Below are 24533 nucleotides of genomic sequence, written 5' to 3' on the forward strand. Positions count from 1 at the left end.
AATTTTAAACAGAATAAAGTTTGGAAGTTGTATTTCATTCAGTTACCTTTTAGCACAGTCCTAGACTGTCATCAGCTTGAACAACATATGCACAAGGAGGCTAGTTACAGGTCAGGAATGCTGTGCCTTGGCACGATTGTGCAGTAAAATGCATATGGCACCTGCTAACACCCCACAGGCACTTTCCAATCCCGTACTCCTTCAAGAACACTAAACAAACAAGTTAAATTCCTTATTCTGAGATTTACAACTTATGGGTGGGCAGATTGCTGTGCCTACATGGTGCCTCACTGAAGTCAGCGTGGCTCCGTGCAGGTGCAGCTGTCCACATGCACACAGTAAACTGCAGGCTCAGAGCTTATACTTACTATTATAAAGTAAAAATCAAAGACATACAAAGAAGAAACCACTTTACACTTTCCCTGCACTCTAAGTAAATTAATGTTTTAGAGAGAAATAACAGAACTGATCCCGGTTCAATTTTTCTTTCTCCCTGTGTAGATGCCTGGGGAAATGTCTCTCCAGAGTAGCTTGGGAAAAGCAGCTGCACGTATTTTTTGCTTGTACGCTAGGGGTGTTGGAGTCACGGTAATCTAGTCAGAATAAACTACAAAGAAGTATGATTCGCTACTGCTGAATCTATTTTGACTTCTTTATGTAGGCAGGGATCCTTAAAAAGAAAAGATTTTGGCTGTAATATGCCTTGCTTTGTTAGGTCCTCAAAGTCTGGCTTGGGGAATGCGTGGGAGTGGCATAAAGCAGACAGCTGTTCCTATAATCTTCACTAACCTCCCGTTTCGTAACTGCTAGGTCAGATTATAAAGAAAGCACACTGTAAGTATTACCTTTCAAAGTAACTCGGACTATACAGTTGTTGCTACAAGAACACTATACATTGGCATACGGGACAGAAAACAGGGTTTCTCCAGTCTGAAGAAAGAAAGAAAATGGGTCAGAACCCTGTCATCTTCTGAAAGTTCTGGAAACTGTGAGAACATACAAGTCACATTTTAGTCACCTGAATTCTCAGTTCCAATGCTGATACTCACAGACTGCAGACTCATTAAATCATATTTTTTCAGTATGCTGTTCGTTTTATATGATGCCAGTTCATCACTCTGGGATTGATTCAGAAGCCCCTTCCCATGAGCCAGTGCATGACTTACATAACTTATTTCATCAGTTTTCGCATTTAATTACTCTGTCTCAGTTGCTTCTTGGTGTTTGAAAAACCTCAGGAGACAGCAAAGCTTAGTGTCATGACAGAAGCCATTTTCAAAGCAAGATTATCTCCCCCTCTTTTACATCAACTGCATGTAATTCCCAGTTTAACAAAAAAAAAAAAAAGAAAAAAAACAAAAACAAAAACCCAAACAAACAAACAAAAAAAGCAATCAGCAAAGCACAACCTACAGCCAGGCATGAGCCAGGTTGATGCTCCATCTCTAATTATCAGGGTGCATCATTATTCTCACCACCTCCGTCCTTCAGCATTCTTATTTGGACTTCTGATACAGGCAGATTTTCAAGACCATTTTCCTCAACATCTACTTATGAAACAGACAGCAAGGCTCTTCCATTCACATATAGCAAAGTCAAGGGGACACTTTTGCAGCCTCTCCCACGTTTCACCTTTGTAGCAGTTAATATGCAACCAGACACTTCCCCATCACATTTGAAGTTAATATTCTGGAAAACTCATTCTTTTCCCAGCCCAACATCTACATGACAAGTAATTCAGACCAGCCACAGCCAGCCATGACTCCCCTCTGTCACGGTTTTCTCAGCACAAGAGCAGCTCAGAAAGACCACGTACGATTCTCCTGACGCTTTGCATATTCAGTATATATTGCCCAAAAGAATGATGTTTAGGAGTTTTTGTCTCACTACGTTTTTCACAGCCCCAGTGTCAGAGGACAGTCAGGACAGGCTTAGCTGTGACAGTACGGCTGAGCACAGACCTGCGTGCAGCCTCAGCCAGCATTTCTCCTTGCCTGAAGAATAATCCATCATGAAAGTTTGATTTCCATAACAGAAAACAGTTCAAGAATATAGCAAAATATTTTCCAGTCACTTGGTTGAAACCAAGTATTTTCTAGTTTAAAAAAAAAAATAAAAAAATTGTCAAAGCACTTTGTGAAGGAGTCTGTTAAGCCCATTGTTTGGGGACTACTTTTATGCCCCTGTTCTTCAATTTCCTGAGTAGTGCCTTACACGGCAGGTTGTAATCACTTCCATCCTTTGCAATATTTTAAATATGCCTATTTCAATCTACAGTCATAAAACCAGAAAGACTAAAACACTGAGCTACAGTGAGTTTGTCTTTCTAGCCATCCAGCCTTTTAAAAAACAATATGGAAAGGGTATGACCTACAACAGCTTTTCTCTACCAATCCCTTTTTAATGATGTTATATAATAAATACAACACACTTGAAAGAGTATGGAGTTCAAGATGTTTTTTCTGTTAGGTATTCACTGAACAACAAGGTTGGTAAAACCCCACATTTTCCCTGCCATCTGCCCCCCACCCCCCAACTTCATTTTTCTCCAAGTGAAGCAAAAGGCTTTGGTTTTGGGGGGTTTTTGTGCTTTTCTGGAATTAGAGCTTTTATGAGCTAAAGCTTCAGAAGAGTATCAAGCCATCCACTAAAGTCCAATGCCCAAGACCAAGAGATAACAAAAGCTTTAGCATATCTATGATTCTTTCTATCCTTCCAAACCCAACGTTTCTCACAGAATTTTTGGTTTTTATTGGATTAGCAAAAAAAGTCAACGTAAATTTTATCTATTGGTGTCTTTCAGAGGAAAAAAAAAAGAAAACAACCTAGATTTACTCCAAAAAATATGTAGGACATCAGTGGAAAAAAAATGCATCATCCTTATTAAGAAAATGGAGTAATTCGAAGGTGTAAACTACATACAAGTTAGTCTTTACATGCTCCTGTACATAGTAATCCCTGAAAATTTGGGCTTAATTATGAAGATCTTTTGTCAATCCAACAATACTTAAAATATTTCCAGCTCAGAGCTTTTGGATTGAGTGTTGAACACAATTTATAGCACAAAGCAAGAGATATTGGATATATTCTGCAGTTTCTTGCTCTACTTCAGAAGTGCTTACATTTTGTAGTGACCCGGCTAAAATTTCTTTCTCCATGAAAACCTTCATAAATTGGGTCTACTATGCTTCTAATATTCAGAGAAATATGCTTCAAGCATATGACTCATCTGTTATATTGGTCTGCCATCTGTAGGTCACTGAGAAAATTCTTGATTCCTGGCATTTCAGACTGCTTTGTTCATTAGGCTACATTTATGAGTAGATAGTAATTGCAAGTTTTACCATTAGTAGACTCCTGTACACATCATAAACAGCTGATTTGCAAATTATTCCAGATACGGGATTATCACTAGAGACTTAACACTTCCCCACCCAAGAAACGTCACAATCCACAGAGCACAGCGCACAGCTGGTCTATTATCCTCAGCTTTAAGGGCATCCCAGGATTATTAAGGAGTAAACTGGAGCCTCAAGAATTGGCCATTTATAGCTGAGTAATACCAGCTTCTCAGCCCTATGTTTTTAGGCATCTTGTCTTCTGCTATACCGTATTGCGATTACATTATGTGTGTCTACACATATAAAAAATGTGTGTACACATACATATTCTTGCATCCCATGGCATTTCTCTGCGTGTTTCTTCCAAGTGTCACACAAACGATGCTTTTCAGGGATGCCGCATGAATAAAACCAATCCAATAGCCTTAAGATATAAAATACTCTTTATGTTTTGTATGTCCTCAGTTAACCTCAGCTGCAATTGGTTGTGAGCACTCGGATTCTGCACTGAACAGGAACTGCTGCGTCTTTATGTCATGCTCACAGATGTCATTTAGACTGCTCGGTAGGAACCAGTGTTCCTTTAGAGACTGCTCCCTTCCTATCTGTTAGGATAGCAGAAGATAAAATAACACCAAATAGTTGAGAAAAGGTACAGGTAGAAGGCTCAGTGCCAGGATCTCCCAGATTTGGGCAGGTTGTCTAGCACATTCCAGGGTGTAAATTAAGTTATGGTCCATTGGGATTGTTGTGTATCACACCAGCACAGACACACACAAATTCTCCTTAGATCCACACGTTCTACACTGCAGTGACAAGTCCTTTAAGGATAAATTGCTTGGACACACTTTCCTTCTGTATTTCGCAGTCTTTCTGCAATGAAAGGCAAAGGACTCTCTCTAGGTTTAGAAATCAGTGAATAGGCTCATGCAGTACAGAGTTGTTCATCAGTGATATTAAGCACTTGGAGTGACCAGACTTCCTACGCTGAAGCAAGCATGAATAGAAATCTGTATTCAGTTTCCATCTGTGAAATTAGAGATTCTTAACAAGCCTCCAATACTGCTGAAGTGACAGAGATGCTCTTTTTGTTCAAAAAGTTTCAGACTGCTGAAGTCTACCACACACGGTCTTGCCAAGTTTCATACAGCAAAGAACATCTGCACTGCACCATATCTTACCGATCTGTGCGCAGAAACATCTTAGCTAGTTCTGAACAAATAGCTACAGACCCAGAAGCAGCTGAGAAGTCCCTGCTCAGACCAGTTGCAGTGGGACTAGGCTGCTTCCAGGGCTCTGGCTACTACTGCTGCCTAAAGCTGTGTTGCACAACATGGACATATGCACATTCACTTGGAGCAGCTGATACTTTCAACATGCAGACTTCATTTTGGTTTTTTAGTATTGTAAACATGCATAAAGAGGCAGTAAAAGCATGGCTAGTGTACGTGGGCAGCCCAGCCAGAATTTGTGCCTAACCCTGAAAGATGTCAAGTTAATTACTACAAAGGAGCAAGGAACAAAACAACCACAAACAAAAAACAAATGACACCCTCCTCTGTGATCCCCACATGTATCATTCCTTTTCATATAATAGACTGGGTGTTTCCTGAAACATAGCTGTATGCTTCTGAGAATATAGACCCCATCTGTTATCCCAGCCTTTCTTCTCCGTAATTTAGAGGTGAAATATCAAGTCAAATCACTTAGATCAAAGCATACTATAAACTTTCCTTTCTGAGATTTGTATCAAATTCCCCATCCTGAAATGCATTTTAAAAAATACAGCATAAAAAGGATATGCCATACTACTAATTCATCCCAAAGAAAACCTTACCAAGGTTAATTTCACTGATACTAACTTGAGTGCTCAGTTCTTCCTTGAATGGCAAAGCTCGAACATCACCTTATTTTAAAAGGGCTCAAGAAGAGGTTTCCCACATTTCAAAAAATCAGAGCAGCACCCCAGAAAAAGGGAAATAGGGTCAACATTCTTGCAGAACATCCCAAAGCGAAACCGCAAGGGATTATCACCATCATTAGCAGAAGCAAGTGCAGACAGCCTGCATCTATCCAACAGGCTTCCTCACTCTTTAAAGGCACCTTGGGCTTATTTGTAAAAACAAAATAAATACAAAGACCACAAACCACAACAACAACAAGCAAAAAAAAAACCCCAAACACCCTAAAACTTCCCATTCCCATCTAAGCATCTTAGCAGTAAGGTGGACTTAACTCCAAATTAAGAAAATCTTTCCATATTGGCATGGTTTCAAAAGAGAGGAGTGAGTATTATAAAGAGGATTGACTGGTAGATGGTAAATCAGACCAAAGAACCAAGTATCCCGTTTCAGACAGGTGTCCAAAAAACATTTGCAATTCAACACAAAACAGATACTTCTCCTGAATTATCAGTATCCCGTGTATAGTGATATGGTCTACAGGCAATTACTAAGCCAGAGGTATTTTTTTGTTTATTAAATGTGCTTAGGGTTTGGCATTTTTTCCTCCCTTCCATGCACTCCTAAAGATATTTTTCCAGAGCTTATTTGGGCTCCTGCTGGTTTCCAGTCCCCACACTCTCCTTTTGCAAAGAATTCTACAATGCAACTGTCTGTAGCAGCAGAAGCATCTTTGGTGCATTTAAAAAAAGGTAACAAAATCCACTCCCCGCCCCCCAAATAAAACCCTCAACAACAAACAACCAAAACCCATAACCCCCAAAAAACTGTCACCTGATCTCTGCTGGAACTTTGACCTGGAGGATTACACTGTGCAGGCAACCGAGCGCTTTGGTTCAGACTGCCAGACAAGTTTTTTTTAATCTAATCCTAAATTGCCTCAGGAGTGCTGTATGACACTCATTTCAAAATACAGATGGCTAGAGCCAAAATTACCAATTCAGCCTTTATGCTGAGAAACGTTAAATCCAGAGGAGGATTTCCTATTGTGCAGTCTACAGCTGTGGGCTAAAGTGTCCCACAACAAGACGCAGCATGTGCACAGTCTGCAGCTCTAGCACGAACGCAGCTCACATCCTGGCCAGTGGGAAAAAAAAAAAAAATCCAAGCTAACCCATAACTACCACATGATTGTATCTGCCACAAATACCAACCCACACAGGAGAAAATCTGGGGTTGGAAACTTGAACTATCCTTCAGAACTTGAGACAAAGAGGTATGTTTCTAATTATTTTACTTTTCAAATGAACGTGTTTTTTTTTCTGTAGAAGCCTGTCTATGGCAAATAAATTGGAAACAAAACTGAAGTTGTATTATTGCACATCTGTGAGGTGAGCAAGCCACCGCAAGTCTGTTCTCACAGCTTGAAAACTGAGAGCACATAAAACCGCTGGGATCTCAGGTGAGATGAGGTGATCTCTGATGAAGGACCAATTGGATTATTATAAACAACTTGCTGTTAAGGTTAGGCCTTTTCTTGAAACACCATTATAAACACAAGTTACAGGGTTCGTTGTGGGGATATCTGGGCAACTACTCCATGATTTGTAGCACAGCGGAAGTCAAGCTAAGTTTTCCAATTACTTTTTAGAAATAACAACCCTTCTGTAATTATGGCTGTATTAGAGATATATACTTGCTGGTCATACAGGTGTCTTATAGTCTAAAAAAAAAGTACTTCATAATTAGAAGGAAGACAGGAGTGATATTAGCTTTATGAAGAGGACAAATGAAACCGTTTGAATCTTCATAGCTTCTCCGGCCACAAAAGTGACAGACCCCAACATATTCAGATACTTGACTGTTCCAGCTGTGAAAACAAACTTTTCAAAGTTCCCAACCAGCAGGCTTTCACATTTCTGGGAAATGAAACACTACTAGTTGTTTTATTTATGGTATCTTTGCTTTATGACGGTTAATGAGCTGTAATTTTATAAAAGAGAACAAAAACAATGCTTTGTGCCATCACAAATAGCCATCAGCATTATTTACTGCAGATGTTTTAATCTATTGTGGTAATAATGAAACATTCATTGTTTTGCTACCCTTAGCAATCTGTGAGAAATTTAAAATTACAAAAGCTTGCTCCCTTCCCCCATAAGGCTTCTGCTCCTTTCCAGAAGGTTCTGTTGTGGAAGGGCTAACAACGCGTTTGGTAAAAAACATAGCCAAGGAAACAGCAATTGTACAGAAATAGTTTCACGATGAAGTTTAATCAATGCCTTCTGCAGAACGCAACCATTTTGTAGACAAACAGGACACTATAGGCATGTTTAAATATTGAACATTAAGTCCTCAACTTGTTATTATTAATGTAAAAGAAAGTTTCACAGTATTTAGTCAGTGTTATTAGTATTGCAACTTGAAGACGTACAAGAGCAATTTAAGATCATCAATTCAGATGCATCCAGCCTCTGTTCTCATTAGGAACAATCATGGCTGTTCAATGATCTTATCAAAGCCAAGTCAACAGGCTCATGGATGCACGAGAACACCTGCCAGCAGTGGCCAAACGTACAGCGAACAGGATATTGACCCAGCTTCCCCGAGCTTAGCCAACAGCTCTGCACTACAATTTGCCTCGTATCAGCAAAGGCTAGTGTGGGAACCTGCAAAAAGTACGTCCTTCATGCCGATTCTTTGGCTTTCCACCTAATAAGCAACAATGGGAAGAAGTCTGGGATGACTTTACCACTTGAACTGCATCAACTTCCACACAAAATCATCAGGGACAAGCAAAACCCAAACCAACCCAAGCCAGTCCCTGAAGGCTCCCAGGCCCAAGTTTTTGGTTCATGTTCCCATGAACATTCCACATTCCTCCTCCTATTTCTCCATTAGCTCAACTATTGACTAATGCAGCCCCACTCGCCTGGTAAAATAAGTAGACAACTTAAATTATAGCAGGTTTAGCATCTGTCAGGCAAGTAACAAGACAATCATTCACAAGGCTCTATACCTAAGAGAATGGGCAATTACTCAGCTGTCTGGAAAAGACAAAAGAAAAGCTGAAAAAATTGTAGTGTGGTGAGCTCATGTTCCAGTGGTTGACTTTCTGCAATAACACTAAGGAGCAGGGAGCCCAGCTTTTGTGTTTGCCAGCTCCAGCATTTGCCAGCATTGTAGTTTCACTTAGACTCAAGTTTAATCACAGAGGAAATTGCAAACTGTAAAAAAATGGGGATGTGCTGAGGCAGAAGACCTGTGGCCTAGCTGAAGCTGTTTCAAGATCACCATTACATTCTTATTGTTATAATCCAGTCATAAAGAAACAAGTAATTTGTCTTTATCACAGCTAAATGTAACTCTTCAAAGACTACTGCACGTATTGCCTAGTCCAATTTCACTGAGCATAAGTCCTCTGTTACAGCTGTGAGAATGCAACACTCATGCTCACAGGACACAATGGCTTATACTCAGCTCTTTGCTCAGGCCACTTGGAGGAGTTCCCAGCAAGCAGCAGCTCCTTAACAGTGTGCCCCAGACCTGTCTTGTACATGTTAACCTTAGCCAGAATGACTGAAAGCGCTAGATGAAGTGCAATCCTCTGTGCCTACACGCCTACCCTAATCCTTAATTACTACTCCTCAAATCAATCAGAGTGTGCAAGGGGAGCACTAAGGACCGGGGATCTCTCCCTTCATCACAGTTCATCAGAAAGACCCTTTAATACACCAAGAATTCACTTACCACTCAGTACTAAAGAAAGCCTTGCGAAAGAATGCTGTAGAGATGGAAGATCATGTTATCTTAAAACATGCTGCCTATATTCTCTTAATAGCTTCTGCAGTAACATAGATTTTAACTGTGAACCCCGCTCGTAGGTAAAACAACAATTAAAACCATCATTGTGATAGCTGAACTGCACTGAGTTTCTTAAAACATTTCCAAGGACATCGGGTACTATGTCACACACTTTCTCCCTAGCCGTAGCACAGGTAGCACCTCGGGCTAGGCCAGCGTATTTCTCTAAGTGCACTAAAAGTCACAACCACCTAGTAACTTTAATCGCTGCATTTCCGTCATCAAGCCAAGTCTCAGGTATGTCCTCAAACTCTTTGTCCTTACCTACCTCCACAATAGTCCTATCTTCACAGCTCTCAGTTTCCCCTTTGAATTAGCTCAGTGATGCTATCTGCTTTAGAAAGATATGGTCTCTTTAGTTTAATGTTTCACAAAACTAACATAAAAACTTGGTAATATTCATGTTACAGCAGAGATCTGCGCCTTGATGTTTGATTTAGAGCTTCCTAGAGTTTGTTTGCCAGAGCCAAGAGATCTGCCTGGGCTTTAAACACATTATTTGCATAGAGGGCTGTGGGGGTTTTTTTCCCCCTCAGACTGTTTTCAATAGCTACGCTTTCAAATGTAAAACAAGGTAAACACTGCTGACAATTACCATCAGTGGAGATTCCTTCTTCCAATCAAATGAAGCTCTTCAAGAGAGTTAAGTACATTGCTAAAGGAATCAAAATACAAAGTAGTATTCAAAAGTGACCTTAAAGTAACTGCCATGATGCAGAATATGTAAACAGCCTGCACTGACCATTTCACTTGAGGCAAACTGGTAGATAGGCTTACTGTTGATGAGTCTAGCAAATATTGCTAGCCTAATTATTTTAGTTACTTAAACCTAAGAATCCTGCTCCCACAGGCGGGCTAATCCCAGAGAGCAAGAAGACCAAATACTTAGTTTCAATAGAGACTAGGTGCAAATAACAGAGAGTGTTGATACATTGAAGCTATTAAAGGCACACAGATACCCAAGAATAAGGTTCTGAGAGCATTAAAGATATGTCAGAACTAAAGGGCGCTGTGCCCTGCAGGCATACCGGGACTTGCTTTGAAAGCTGGTAAGAAACACAATTTCAGAACTGTAACGCTGAACTCCAGTACCCAAACCCTTAGCTAAACACATGCACTGCAAAAACATCACATTGTATGCAAAAAGGCCACTACAGCACAAGAAAAACAAACACACACACCAAAGAGCAAGCTAGGTGGTAACTGTGCCACACACCCCACAGAACGACATTAATTCCAAACTTGAGACTGAAACGGGCTCAGTATCACCACAAGCACAAAGCGTGGTTCCTAAAGATGAAGGCTAGCTCACTGAACAAGCATCCCTCGGAAGTACAAGGGGCATTCTCATGCTTCACAAGACTCAGATAACCGTTTAGAGAAGCTTTTTGAGACAGCAGCTGTTGACATTAAAACCAAAATAAACCAACAAAACCCCCAACATACAAAATACCAGCAGGAAATCACAAACTGCTGTTAGGAGAAAGAATTGCTAAAGAGATCCTTAGTCATCTTTATGTGGAAACTTCATACCCAAACCAATTACCTGCCAACATGCCTAGTTTAGCTGGAAAGCAACAAACCTGAAGAAACACCAGTTTTGTGAAACCACCTCCTTGAACTTCTTTTAAGAATGTTTTTGTAGGAAAGATAACGGAGGATTTTCCAGTACGGTAAGGACTGCTGTTCCCATAGCTTCAGAATATTAGCAACCTAATGCACCATGCATTATCATTTAAGAACATTTAGCACATTAATTGCATTTATACAGTATATTAAAATAATCAGGAATACATTACATTAGGAAGTTCTCATTAAGTTTAATGCATGTACCCACCTAACAGTTAATATATGACTTTGACTATTCTTCACCGAGCTGTATATAGCTTTATTCAGCTGACAGGGCCCCAGTTTTATCTTTCAGACATAAAAATCATAAAGTACACTTCAACTCCTTGTATCAAAAGGGGTTCCCTTGCTTTTCAGCAACCTTACTTCAATGAGATCAACAATATTCAAACTCAGTTAGATACCACTTTCCTAAAGACCACTGGGTAAAGCTTTGGGAGAGAAATGAGTTTACTCACTTCGATATTCTGGACTCGGTAACATGAAAATCCTTAATGCTAGACTGCCAAGATCAGAACTAGACATAAGGCATATGCTGTACTAACCTGCCAGCATCACCACGGCTAGGACCCTGCAGCCAACAACTGCAGCAGAGAAACAGAAGCAGGGGACAGACAGGACAGAGGGGCACCAAAAGGGCCAGCGAGGTGAGCTTTAACCATGGAATTTTGGACAGCACAGAGAAAAGGATTAAAGAAACACAAGGAGAACAAAAATAAAATAATAAAAGCTATGTTATTTTAGCTTTGTCTTCCAATGCGAATTTAAGCTACCAGCTCAAGGCCAAAGCCCACCCTACTATTATTTCCTCAGAGAAAACTACTTGGGTAACATGCTTGCAGCTCGCTGTTCTCCCTGCCCCTGAGAGGGGACGCATGTTGGGCTTCGCTCCTTCTCAAGTTTTTTCATCCATTTCCCAGTGCAGTTCAGCAACAGCCTCTCCAGACCAGATTGCAAGCATTCACCAGCTAAACGTCACCCTGGGGGCTACAGGGCTTCACAAAAAAACCTGCTGGAGACCAAACCAAGCTCAGACTAGAAAACTGATAGTGAAAGCCACCAAGACAAAAAGCAATATACGGTATTTTCATAGCATACGTAAGATATCCTCATGTTTTACTGGGCAATTCTATACCACATACCTTCAGCTCCTACATCGTTCTAAAGTCTTGATTTCAGCAAGACTGGGCTGCTAATGGGCTGTCATCTTTGTTCCCACTTTTCTCTAACAGTGGACCAGATCCACAGCTGGTACAAATCAATCTCATCACTAAATTAATTTCTGCCAGCTGAGGAAGGGGCCTCTCTTTACTCTGTAGCTTGGGGTAGACTCCATCTACTCTGTCATTTCTCATCTCATATGCAGCAGACCTAGCACAGAAATGGTTATGTTTCTGATAGACAGCTACTCTCCTTACTTTAAATAGCACCTGACCACATATATTCACCTGTTGAAATCTTAACAATAAAATCAATTGGATGATCTGTAACAATATATTAAATAGTTATTGAAATCAGATGCAAGTTCTGAGTATACAAGTAGGGATTGATTTTTTCAGCCTGAGGGTATTCTTACACTTATTTCTCCCTATAGATGGACTCAAGATAATTCATAGCAGTGAATCATAACACCTGGCCAGTTTAACAACAGTCTTTCATTCTCCTTCATAAATAGGTGTGCACAAGCTCTCTACTCAAAACTCAGAACCCATGCGCTCAGACAGCTGACTACCCCAAAGCATGAAAATTCCTAAACTATTCCTTTCCCCATCACCACACTTTAGGACTGGATGATCACATGAATACTGTTGCAAACAAAACTCAGCTAAAAAGTGCAAGTACTGTTTTAAGATCGTTACCTACTGATACTCATCTCACTAAATGTACTACCACATCTCCCATGAGATGAGAACACAGTGGGCTGCTTTCTACAGCATGAGCCTGGAAGGCTTTTTGTCTCGGTTGTTAAAATGCGACTGTCTAAATAAATATTCTGTACAAAGTGAGATTTATACTGTAACTTTATACTACACATGAATAACTACATTAAAAGAATTAATGCATGAATGGAGTTTTTCTACATTATTTTGATCATCCTTCTGAAATTCAAACTCAAAACCAATGCATGCACATTTTGCAAATTAAGCAAAATTTCTTGTCACTTGTGAAGTGTGAAGAGTTGATTTCAAATCACCAGAATAACAATTATTGTTGACAGTTATGTAGCTTCAATGGCTCAGATCCAAGGGAAAAAATTTTTCTCACTTACAGTTTGAGAATCTAAGAACTTTTTTGTAACTTTTATATATGCATTTTACTATAAAGTTAAACTGCTAAGGCTGAGGGCAAAAGAAAAAACAAACGTTCTTACAGTAATGAAAGTATATTATTGAAATAAATGTGCCTTACATTCTACAGTATATTATTCAAAGAATCTTAAATTTCTTTACAAATACTCTTTAAATAGTTCACAATACTCCTTTCAGTCTCATCCCTGTACTTTCTAACTCACAAATTAATTTATTATTTGTCAGAAAAGTGTGAATACTATTGATAAGAAAAAAAATAGCAGTCTAGAGGCAAAATAGAACAACTGTTACCTTTTAGTGCCTTTTTTTTCAAGAGCTAATAACTTTTTGGAACTTTCACCACTGAGATGCTGATATTTTTCCATACTGCTATCCCACATGAAAGTAATTTGTTTTAATTAAGCAAAAGTAGCCCTGTTCATTTTAAGTGAAATAACTATTTTGCTGTGTTATTAAGCACACAAGTATGTTTCCTTTGAATAACTGGAACAGGTGTAGTCTGTAAGACAGAATCTACTATAGCCATCTGTTTCAGCAAGTAGTTGTGCGCACCTGGCTCTGGAAGGTACTGGTCCTGTTACTGTATAAATACATGGAAAGTATACACTAAATAAACAAAATACAGTTGGACTCGATGATCTTAAGGACCTTTTCCAACCTAAATGATTCTATGAAAATATGCTTCTTTCCCTGAACTTGGAAATTATATCCTAAGAATGTGCTGTGTGAGTGCAGCCATACGTTTGGATTAATACCTAGGCTATAGTAATCAATAGCTTCATTGTGCTAACCTAGTTACTTGGTATACCTAATGCATGCCTTACTAACAGCTATGCCCTTGAAGAAGAACTAGAAGACAGATAAGAGGGGTGCATCTTGCCCGAGAAGTTGCCAACAGCCAGTTAATTACAACAAAGACAAGATGTCAGCAGAATAAGACTGAAATGAGATGTAAGGTAAAGGCGGCTGGGGGAGATTGTGGCCACTCACTCAATTTTAAGACTGGAAAGACTTGTGTCCTGTCCTGCAAGGAGCATGTGTGCAAATCTACGTGGCAAGACAGGCTAATTTGAACATAACTAACCAATGAGTGTGAACTGAAGTGGGTTTTACTTTTACTGATCATGTAACAAGAAAAACATGCTGTAGTTCTTCTGTGTGGTGTGCTAGCTTTGTGGATTTACCACCTAGAACCCATCTCTATGCAAACATGAAAGAAACAAGTATCTTTGGCTCTGTGTGTAAAATTGGCTTATTACACACTGGGTATTGCGGGACAACATAAGGGTGCAGGGATAATTAGACTGCACAAGTGAAATGTTAGGTTAGACATCTGAATTTTTCTGAAAGGGTAAAACCACCTGAGTTACCATAGACTCACTGTAGCACAGGCTGTGGAAGGGCTAAGGGCACAAAGCTTGCAAACACAGAATGAGCATAGAGTGAACCACAAAGATTTTTGTTAGGCATTAAGACTAACCCAAGTGATTAAGAAAAGAGTAATTTAAAAAAAAAAAACAACTTATGATGACATCCTATGAATGCTCCCCCACTTCAGGACTGCAGGCTGAGCCTGTAACTGCTGCACTGAAGTACTGTAGTAACAAGGCTGTGGCAAGCAAAGAACGTGAACACAACTTTATGAATATGCAGAGGGCAGAAAAAGTGTTGTAGGATCAGAGGCAGTTGGATAATGCAAATGCAAACTAAATGCTGAATTTTTAATCTGAATTCTGGCATTTTCTGAGGGTGTTCATCAATGATTACATTAGTGGCATTTTGAGTATTTGAGCATGAATTCACATTCAGCGTAGTTAGCAGCTTCAGTGTATCCTTTTGTAATTTATAATTTTACTACAAATGCTAACCTTCTGAAATAGGTATAACTCAGCTGCAGGGCAGTGACATTTTTATTTGAAATATCATACCTATACAAATACAATATAACTTCCGAGTGCTCTACAAATAATCAGCAACACACTGTCAGGCTGAACACAGCTGCCATCGTTTATGTTCCCCATCTTTGTGTATACACAGCAGAGACATGGGCTTTTGGACTCTATCTATAAAAGATCGAAACTTGCAGGTGAGTCCTTATAACAGTTTGACTCCAAGGAAACAGTAGAATTGTGTCACATCAGGTAAACTTGGGGTCAGACTGGCTAAACTGGGGAGGTTCAGGAGGTGTTTTTGCTAAATAGTACCAAAGGTATCATAACAAGGTATTGCTTAAAGCAGCTGTAACGCTTCTCATCTGAATGAGGTATTTCTATCCTGCCTTCCACCCAGGCCAGCTAACCCTACCACTGATACAAAACATGTCACAGAAGAACCTGGAACCTGTGTTTCATTGGTAACAGAGAAGTTGACCTTGCCAGCTCCTAACAAAACCATTTTTTATTGTGCTGGTACAATGGTGAAAAGTGAAGTGTTACGCTTGTTTCCGATTCTTAGAAGTCAGTTGCTGTAACATGCAACTAGATTGCTCTCAGTTAAAAATAAAAAAAAATTAAGTGTACTATGGAAGCTGCTGAGAAAAACATAGACACCTGCACAGGCCGATGTCACATCTGAATGTTTCATGCAGATATATTTACTTTATTTATACTTGTCTAATTCTTGCTGTACTGGAGAAGAAGTTTAATCCTAACTTAACATAGCGTATTTTGAAATATATGTACTCAGGTCTTCTGTAACCAGTTAATAAGAAGTTTCTTTCTACTTCTGTTTATTCCAGATCCTCATTCCACATACTAAGGGAACCTATTTTATAGCTCGTGACTTCTTTTATCTGGAAAAAGTAACAATTATTCAAGTACTGAGTAAACACTTCAAGCATGTGTGAGGGACATACACTGCTGTGCATACTTTACAAGTATTAAAACTTTGTTTTCATGCTCTGTCACAAAAGAATTCATCCCTTTTGGTAATCACTCAATCATTGGGAAGGTTCTGTATGGCAGAATCATATCATCACATTCTACATTTTTTAACACTTCTTTATGTAAGTCATGGACACTGCTGTGTGTAATTGTAAACCTGAATTTACTGTTTGGCAATACCTTATTCTTGCTTAGTGAGTAATGTCACTTAAATATAAAGCAGGGCTTTTGATAAAAGCACAGTGACTCAGGTTTTCTAAGGTAGTCTTGGTACACTATTGTGTAATTGAAATCTTCAACTTCACGTGTCAAAGAGATCGATCTGACTGCAAGCATTCAGTTCCCTAAGCAACATGCTTTATTTCCCTAAGCAACATGCTTTAGTACATGTTTTCTCTGTTGCTGAGAATCCTTTTCCTGGCTGCTTTGGAATTACGTACTTCCAGATATATTCTTGGCTTTTAAGATATTTTGTTTTATTGAGGACGCTAAGCCCACAGAGGAGACGTGTTGTCCAAAAATATTGTTGCATTTTGAGTGGTCCAAAGGCAAACTTTAGCCTAATGAGGTTAATTTCCCTAGGCTCCCCTTACTGGCTCCTTCAAAGGAAACTCTCTGCTGAGAAGCTTTGGGATAGCTAGGCTAAATTCAGCCTTTATGGAAATACCACCCTTATTTAGTTACTACCTTAATTATACATCTGGTCTCTTGGACTCCAAACAAAACGTTAAATCATTTGATTCTGCTATAGCCCAGAGAAAGCACATTTTCCTCCATCGTGAAAAGCTGTTGTAGATTTTTCAGAGCTGCTGAAGTCCTGAAACTGTAACTTCAATTTTTATTCTTTGCTTATCATCATTATGTGTTGCTATCTTTGTGAGAAGAACTAGGTACTGAAAAGCATTCTCATACAGCAGAGAGAACATGCTGCTATATATATATGCACTAGATTATGTAGAACTTTTACTGAAATCTGTGCCAAAACAATTTTATGAATAAAATTATGCATAAGCTAATCCAGAATTGCATTTGCTTTCTACCTCTGCTGCAATGTCCTCAAAAGACCACATATTCCCGGATATTTCTGGATTGACCCTATTTCCCTAGCTGCTCGTAACATATGGCCACACTGTCAGTAACCATCATAAAATACATCCAGAGCCAAAAATATGTACAAAAGAATATCCATATATAGACTTTGTACTATGTACTGACATATCAATGTATTATTTTTTTAGCAAAATCATGTTCTCATGAACTTAGAACAAGACAAGAATCTTTAAAAATACTAATTTTCACTGTGACTTTTGCAAATTCTCATATATACTTCATCTATCATTGACTTCATCCATTAAAGAAAGACAGCAAACACAGTACTACTTATAGCACCTGGTAGTGATGTGACAGAAATGGATCAATTAATGCCTTTAGGTACCACAATTGCTGCAAGGTTGCTAGATTATATTTCTTGGGTTGGGGCTACTTCAGAAACAAAATGCTTTTGATAAAATACCATCCCAAAAGATTGAATCACAGGATGAACCTTTTGATGCAGCACTGTTAGGCGACCATTGATGATTTCTGTAGTTAAAGTACATAGTGACAATGAGCTAGAAAGTCAAAATTGTTCATTCTGATGATATGCATTTGCACAGAGCAGAAAGTGCTGCAGCTGCAGAAGGAAAGAGAGAGAATTTAAAGAACCTGTCAGAAAAGAAATCAATAGCATGTGTTATTTGCTAGCTAGATTCTAGATTCTCTAGAATCCCCCAAAAGTAAGATATGGTATAGACTGAAGCATCTACAGCAATAGAACGGTGGATAGTATTTACTTACAACATATGCTAATAGACTGAACAAATATCAAAAGCCAGAGATGTAACCTTACCAAGGTTATGGTTTAAGTTTTTATTATTTAAGATTAAAAAAAAAAAAAAAAGAAAAAAAAAACTTGTGAAGTTTATAATCTGAGTGGGATAAAACATCCATCAAAGATTTGCTTTAGCACCTGCCTCATCATTTTCATATTTCTCTAACAGTTCATATGAGAAGGGTTTCTGAAATACAGCAGACACTCCTGGGAGACAATCCGACAAAACAGGCTAAAATCTGTATCCACCAGCACAATAGCATCATTGCTTCTCAGTCTACAATTTCCACATTATCTGGGAGGTGCTTATATACACAGACTATCAGATGTCCAATTAAAGCTTAAAGGTGCTGCATATAAAATGCAAACTAAAATGTTTACAGTCATTAAAAAGAAGACATTAATGTCATAGTGTGATACGAAACTAAGCAGGCTTTGCTAAAAAAACAATAAACACTACTATTCAGGGCCATGTGATTTTTAAATCAAATATTGGATATAAAACCATTAGTAGCTGACATGTAAAACTGTAATATTCCCAATGGTCTTTAAGAAAAAAGAAAAGCTAAGTCAGTGAGACTTTCTTTTCAAGGAAACATGTAGTTAGATACTTTTTATGTTGCTGAACACACAAAAAAGAAAAAAAGTATCTTTATTGGTACCCAAATATTAAAAAATCACAACAGAGTTCAGGCAACCAGAAATTGATTGTGAGAAAATTATCTTTGGATATAGTTGTAAAGGGACAAATGGTGTTAAGAAAGAAAGAGTATATCTGTAAAATTCTATTGAAAGCACTAGAAACAACAAAAATATTGGAAGATATATTTATAAGTTTCTGTGTTTGGGGGTGTTTTGTTTGTTTGTTTGTTTGTTTTTAATGAAGACATACACACAGACTGTACATTGTCCAGAGTAAATTATAAAGACATTATTTAAGCAATACCTAAACCAACAAACATAAACCACCAAACATAAAACTAACATCTTGTTACAATGTCCTGTAACCTGCTCTGGTTTTATCCTGATGTGTTGGCTTCTCTTTACACAAAACAGTAGTCTTTCTCCATTAACAGTACACAGGACCCAGCTGTTTCTCATTAAATACCTTACTTTTTCTGCAGTGCATTGCGTTTCTGTTGCAGAAATCTCTCGGAAAAAAACGGGTTTCAAAACTAAGGATTTTGGTACATTCTCGAAGCCTCCTCACCTCAAATTCAGCATATAGAAAAAGAAGGGTCAGCAACTGGGAGACATTTCTTCCTCACGAACTCCTTCTGCTTAAGAGTCCCCACGTGTCCCCTCATTCTGCACTAGCCAAAGATATCCAAGGTAGCCCCAAGACATAAAGGGGCTTTCCCTGTGCACTGTGTGACTGCCAAGATTTGGTTTGGGAGACCATGGATGAAGGGATGAATGACAGTGGGACCTCCAAAAGGTAGCTCCTTTCAGCAAAGCCTGTTAAGGAGAAAATGCAAATAAAAACGCAGGGAACAAAAGCAGGTCCATTTTCTGGACTGCAATACATCAGAGGAAACATTCCACAGGGGTAATTTCCCAGCTTGGCAATTCAGCCCATTGGGTAAGCTGAAACATACAAAAACCTTACTGAAAGGGAGTGTGATCGAGAGTAGCAAACTCGTTGATTCTGAACATATGTAGAAGAATAGTAAATAAATGTATTTTTCTGCAGCAGCTATATTTTTCAGCTCATCACAGACAGATTTTTCATACAAAGATTTACTACACAGTGTATAGAGGTTTTAATTTTGTAATTAATTCAATTTTCACATTAATTACTCAAATACAAACTTCCAGCATGTTATGAGCAGCCAGTGCCTTCCTGCACTCACGTACCTGGTTCACAAACGAAAAAGCCTTTTTGTTCTATTTTACCCACATTCCTACCGAGTCCTACAGCATGGAGTATCTCTGAGACACTAAGATCTTATATGTAGCATGAAAACAGGAGTTTGGGTAGGAGAGAGAGACCCGACAAGCATCCTTTCTGCAGGAAAAGTTGGTGCCAGGGTGCCAGGGACAGAGATTTGTTCTACCAAGACAGAAAGGGAGAGGAAGGAATTAAAAATATGCATGGGCCTTTAAAGATACTAAAAATGTCCGGTGTGAGACAGACATTTATAGGCTTCATTATTTCTGCTGTATGTGAATGTCCTAATTTCTTGTTTTGGTTTATACCATATTCAATCTTGAGTAAAACCACTGATATTCCAAGCACTCTGCAAGGCACAAATCACGTTTTATGGCATTTTGCCTTAGTTGTTTTGTATCACATAAAAAATGCATGATGTTGTATCACAATACCAGGTAAAACTAGTTACGGAAAATAAATGATCTCATGTGTTCTTTCATTGTATAAGAAGTAATCTTGATTTTTACAAATATATTACTTGCAAATACAGGCAATATACTTCTGAAAGACAAACTCTGCATATGTATTTTTAAATCTATGTTCATTCACATTTGGATAAAGTTTGTTTAGGTAGTATGTGACTAGTCCCTGACCTAATATATTACAGATTTTGGTGCCTAATTGCTTTGCAAATCTTTAAAGAGAATGAGAACAGTTTAAATACTTGTCGTTTATTACTTGCAAGAATGCAAATATGGGTAATTATACAAAGAACAGCCATTCCCTAATAACTTGTGAACAAACCCAGTTTAAAGGGTTGTTTGCAAAAAGCAAGTAAATTACATCACTGATGGGGCCATTGAACAAACAGCCATTTAGAAAATAAACTCAAGCTCAAGAGCTCCTCTTCAGGATTTGTACCAATGATTGTCTTGCGTTTGCTCTCTTGTGGTTTTGGAATAGTGAAGGAAAGAAATGCAGCTTTATCAGCAACTTCCACTTTTGGAACAGTGGATCTGATTTGGTGTTTTTATAGCCCAATACAAAAATCCAAAGAATGTCCAGGAATCATAAAGTACACATTACCCTAGAGGTGCTCTATATAGAGCAAGCTTCACGTTGTTTTGTTTCACTATTTTTCCCATGTGCATCCTTTCAGAATACAGAAATACCTCCTAGTTGACACCGAGTTCTGTTCCTAAAAGACACACACACATATAATCTTGACTTGATTGTGGTAACTTCATTCATTAATACCTCACACAGAAATAAGTATTTCTATGAGTATTCATTGTCATAAGGATTTTTGGGTTTTTTCATCTGTAATGAGAAGGTCACATTGATAACATCAGTAGTCCAGCATCATATCATGATAAAGTGATACCTTCACTGGAGGGCAGACCTGAAGCAGAACAGTGATGAATCAGGCAACTGTTCATTTTTTAAGGCTATACAAAAACCAAATGGCACATCAGAAAAATATTTATGACCTATGTTATAATAAATAAATCCAAAATGAACTAACAACTAAATTTATACTTGTTTCCTGGAAAACTGTGTTGTATAGAAAAAAACATAAAGCCTTTTTTATAACCAGAGACAAAGGACTCTGACTTAAGAAAGTCTTGAGGGTACAAATGGATTGTTATGTCTGGGTCACTCTTGAAACTTTGAGACAGGTATGCACAAGCAACATCATCTACAGTATCCGTGGAAACAAAACAGCCCCCTGTAGAACACACACATGCAACCCATGATACAGAAATCAAGACTTTCGGGAAAAAAAATCAAAGTTAAAAAAAAAAAGCTTTTTATTTTGGCTAAAACAGCTCTCTCAGCTAATACAATTAGCCCTGAAATGGTGCCATGTTCTTGGCATAACTTGAATTTATGCAGCATTAGCCAGATTTTCTGATGCTTCAACCTGCAGCTCAAAAACTTAATCTTGCTGGAATTCATTAGGTACCTCGGAGAGCCACATAAAGTAACTGATGCTGGAAATGCCAGTCAACTCTCCAGTTAACCAGGAGGTATGAAATAAAATCCCAAGAACAGAGTAGAACATCGATCAGAGCAGTACCAAATTGCTCATTTCCATGGGAAAGCTGGTTCTCCAGGGGTCACTGCCATGTGGGTTGGCAATACTCACACAAGGTACTGGAAAAGATGCAATAGATTCGAGAAGCCTGGAAAAGCTTAAAAAAAATCACAACTGGGGCACTAGAAAAGTATGTGATAAAGAAGAAGGTACAAGGGTAAGGCAGAAGTGGAGTGAACACATGAGATGAAGGCATAAAGATACTCCCAAGGACATGCCCAGGCAACACAGTGTTGCTGTAGTCCCAATAGTTATTCCCTGGAGGGGTGGGCAGGAATTGATAGTCCTTGTCTCCTTTCCCTTCACTGGCTGTGGGAAAGTAGGCTGACAGTGGGATTTCAGATTTACAAGAGGAGAAAGATCTTCAAATTGAAAGCATCCCTTGAAGATACAAAGGAAATACATAATGTGCTGTGGTCCAGAGATGTTCTTCCCCTGTAAGTAAGCAATGCACCCGTGTCTCACGTAGCTGGCCACGTCTTGCGGTTTTGTCAGCAGTGGGACACAGGACAATGTCCCAGTTACAGGTTCAGGCCCTGGACATAAGCGATGACTGTTTGAATCTTCCTTGTGTTGGGAAATGGCCTGAAAATGGAGGAGATGAGGGAAAGTGCAAGGCTGTAAGATCACCGTTAAGAGGAATGAGGAGGTTCTTTACTGTTCTTTTCTCAATCTTGAGATTTTTTTTAATCATGGTTTTAGATATCTGAAGTTACTAACAGTGCTCTTGGCAGGAAAGCAGACTTGGAGCACCATAAACTGCTTATCTAGGTACTGGGTGGTCCTCATGTTCCCGTTTGGATACTGGTGCCAATGATTCCATATATCACCAAGGAAAGAGGCAGAGGGAGATGAATTATTGGGAAGCCCAACTATCTAAGATCAGGAGAAAAAAGAAGGGAATGCAGTCACTGAGGATTTTAGTAGAGTTCACGCAGAGAATGACGTTAACTCTTTCATTGTCCTTAGATGACAGCTAAAATAAGGAGTTACAAATAAAATAAAATATAAAGCTACTCTTTCAGGTGTTAGGAAATGCATATAACGCTTTAAAAAAACACTACAGAGCGATTAAAAAGAAATTACCATCAAATATGTTTAAAGGAGTTTATACACAGGCTGGCTTTAACAGATGGTATGTACAGGAGGGCCCACAAAGAGAAATGGGGATTTATGTCTCAACATAACTAAGTTACAAAAAGAACATTTTTGGTTTTGTTACTCAGAAATAATAAATGGAAAAGGATGTTTTTTAAAAAATAGAATTAAACAATTGTACAAAAAATAGAACAAATAGGAGCACACAAATAGTTGTTTTTTTTTAATCTTCATGTAATTACTTCAAAATCATTTAAGGGCTTTCTTGAAATTGTGGAGTGTCTCACAGAAATGTAATCTTCCAGCAGTTTCATTGACTGTCTATCATATGGTACACTTTACATTGCAACTCGGTTCAATTTCCATTCAAATTTTTTAAAGGTCAATAGTTCTGGGGCACCAAATGTTCCAAATTTTAATTACTCTGAAATACTTATGCTTTTATGAATCAATGTCATCTCACTTCCATTTCTACCATAAAATCTTACTGAGGCAATTTTAAAATAAACCAGTTCATTTTATCCTCCTAACTTAGACAAATTAAAGTTCTAAGTAAATTTATTTCTTGATATAAGAAGCCTTTTCCTAGCTCCTACAGACAGTGTGATGAAAGTGGGACACGGCAGTTAATGTTATAGACAGAGCAGTTTGCACAAGAAATTGTAAATTAAATGGTAACAGCAGAAGTAGTTTGCTTTATGCCCTTCTAGATCCTCTTATTTTCTCCTATCTTTGTTTTCCTTTTTTTCTATACTTTCCTTCAGCCTTCAGCTATTTAACTGTCACTTATTTGTTTGCTTCCAGTTCTTTCTTCTTTTTCTCCCTTTTAAAAATCTTTCTCCTTTTTTTCTTAACCTCTCTTTTCACCATTCCTGTAAATTTCTTATCAGCCACATCTACTCAAAGAGAAAAAAAAGTCTCCAGCATCTACAAGCAACTATCTTTTCTGTTCATAGTTCTTTTTAGATACTGAGTTACCTGATGTTAAAATATCTGTGATAAAATGCTATAGTCCAAGACAGTGTTGTGTGAAACAAGATTTCTTATAAGAAATAAAACTACCTGAAAATAGGAAAAAAATACTTTGGAAGTGGCCTCAAGGTTAGGAAAGGCTGAACCAAACCCTCCTGTTTACACTTTGACACCAAAGATCACAAACTGGCATTGGTTTGGGATTCTGTTTGAAGCTTCTAGTGAAGCATGTAAGAATAATAAGTAAACTTGCAAATTTAAATTATTTGATACATGTCAGGGTTAAATACTGTAACAAAAAGAGCAGATTTGAACCTTACACTTTTTTACATCAAACCAGGAGAGTTTCACTGGGCAGAGAAATAAATCTCTTGTCCATGCCGCACTCCCAGCGACTCTTTGGGGCCCCAGTGGTCGCTCCCACATGGAGAGACGGGCGCATGGCCGGTGGCATGCCTGGGTGGTGTCACATTAGGGATAATGGCTCCATGCTAAGATGGTGACTGGAGAGCAATCCATCTGCCCCAAACCTGACAGCCTGCCTTCTTCTAAAAGTCCTCCTGGAAAAAGCATGTCTGGGATCGTTGCAGCACAGGACGCCAGTGGATTGCACTAACTGCTTGGGGCCTTTGCTGTCCTCTGTCCCGAGACCCCCTCACCTCCCAACCGTGTGAGAGCCGTGCATGGGTTGGGCTG

Source organism: Falco naumanni, chromosome 2 (assembly GCF_017639655.2).
Source record: "Falco naumanni isolate bFalNau1 chromosome 2, bFalNau1.pat, whole genome shotgun sequence".
Taxonomy (NCBI): domain Eukaryota; kingdom Metazoa; phylum Chordata; class Aves; order Falconiformes; family Falconidae; genus Falco; species Falco naumanni.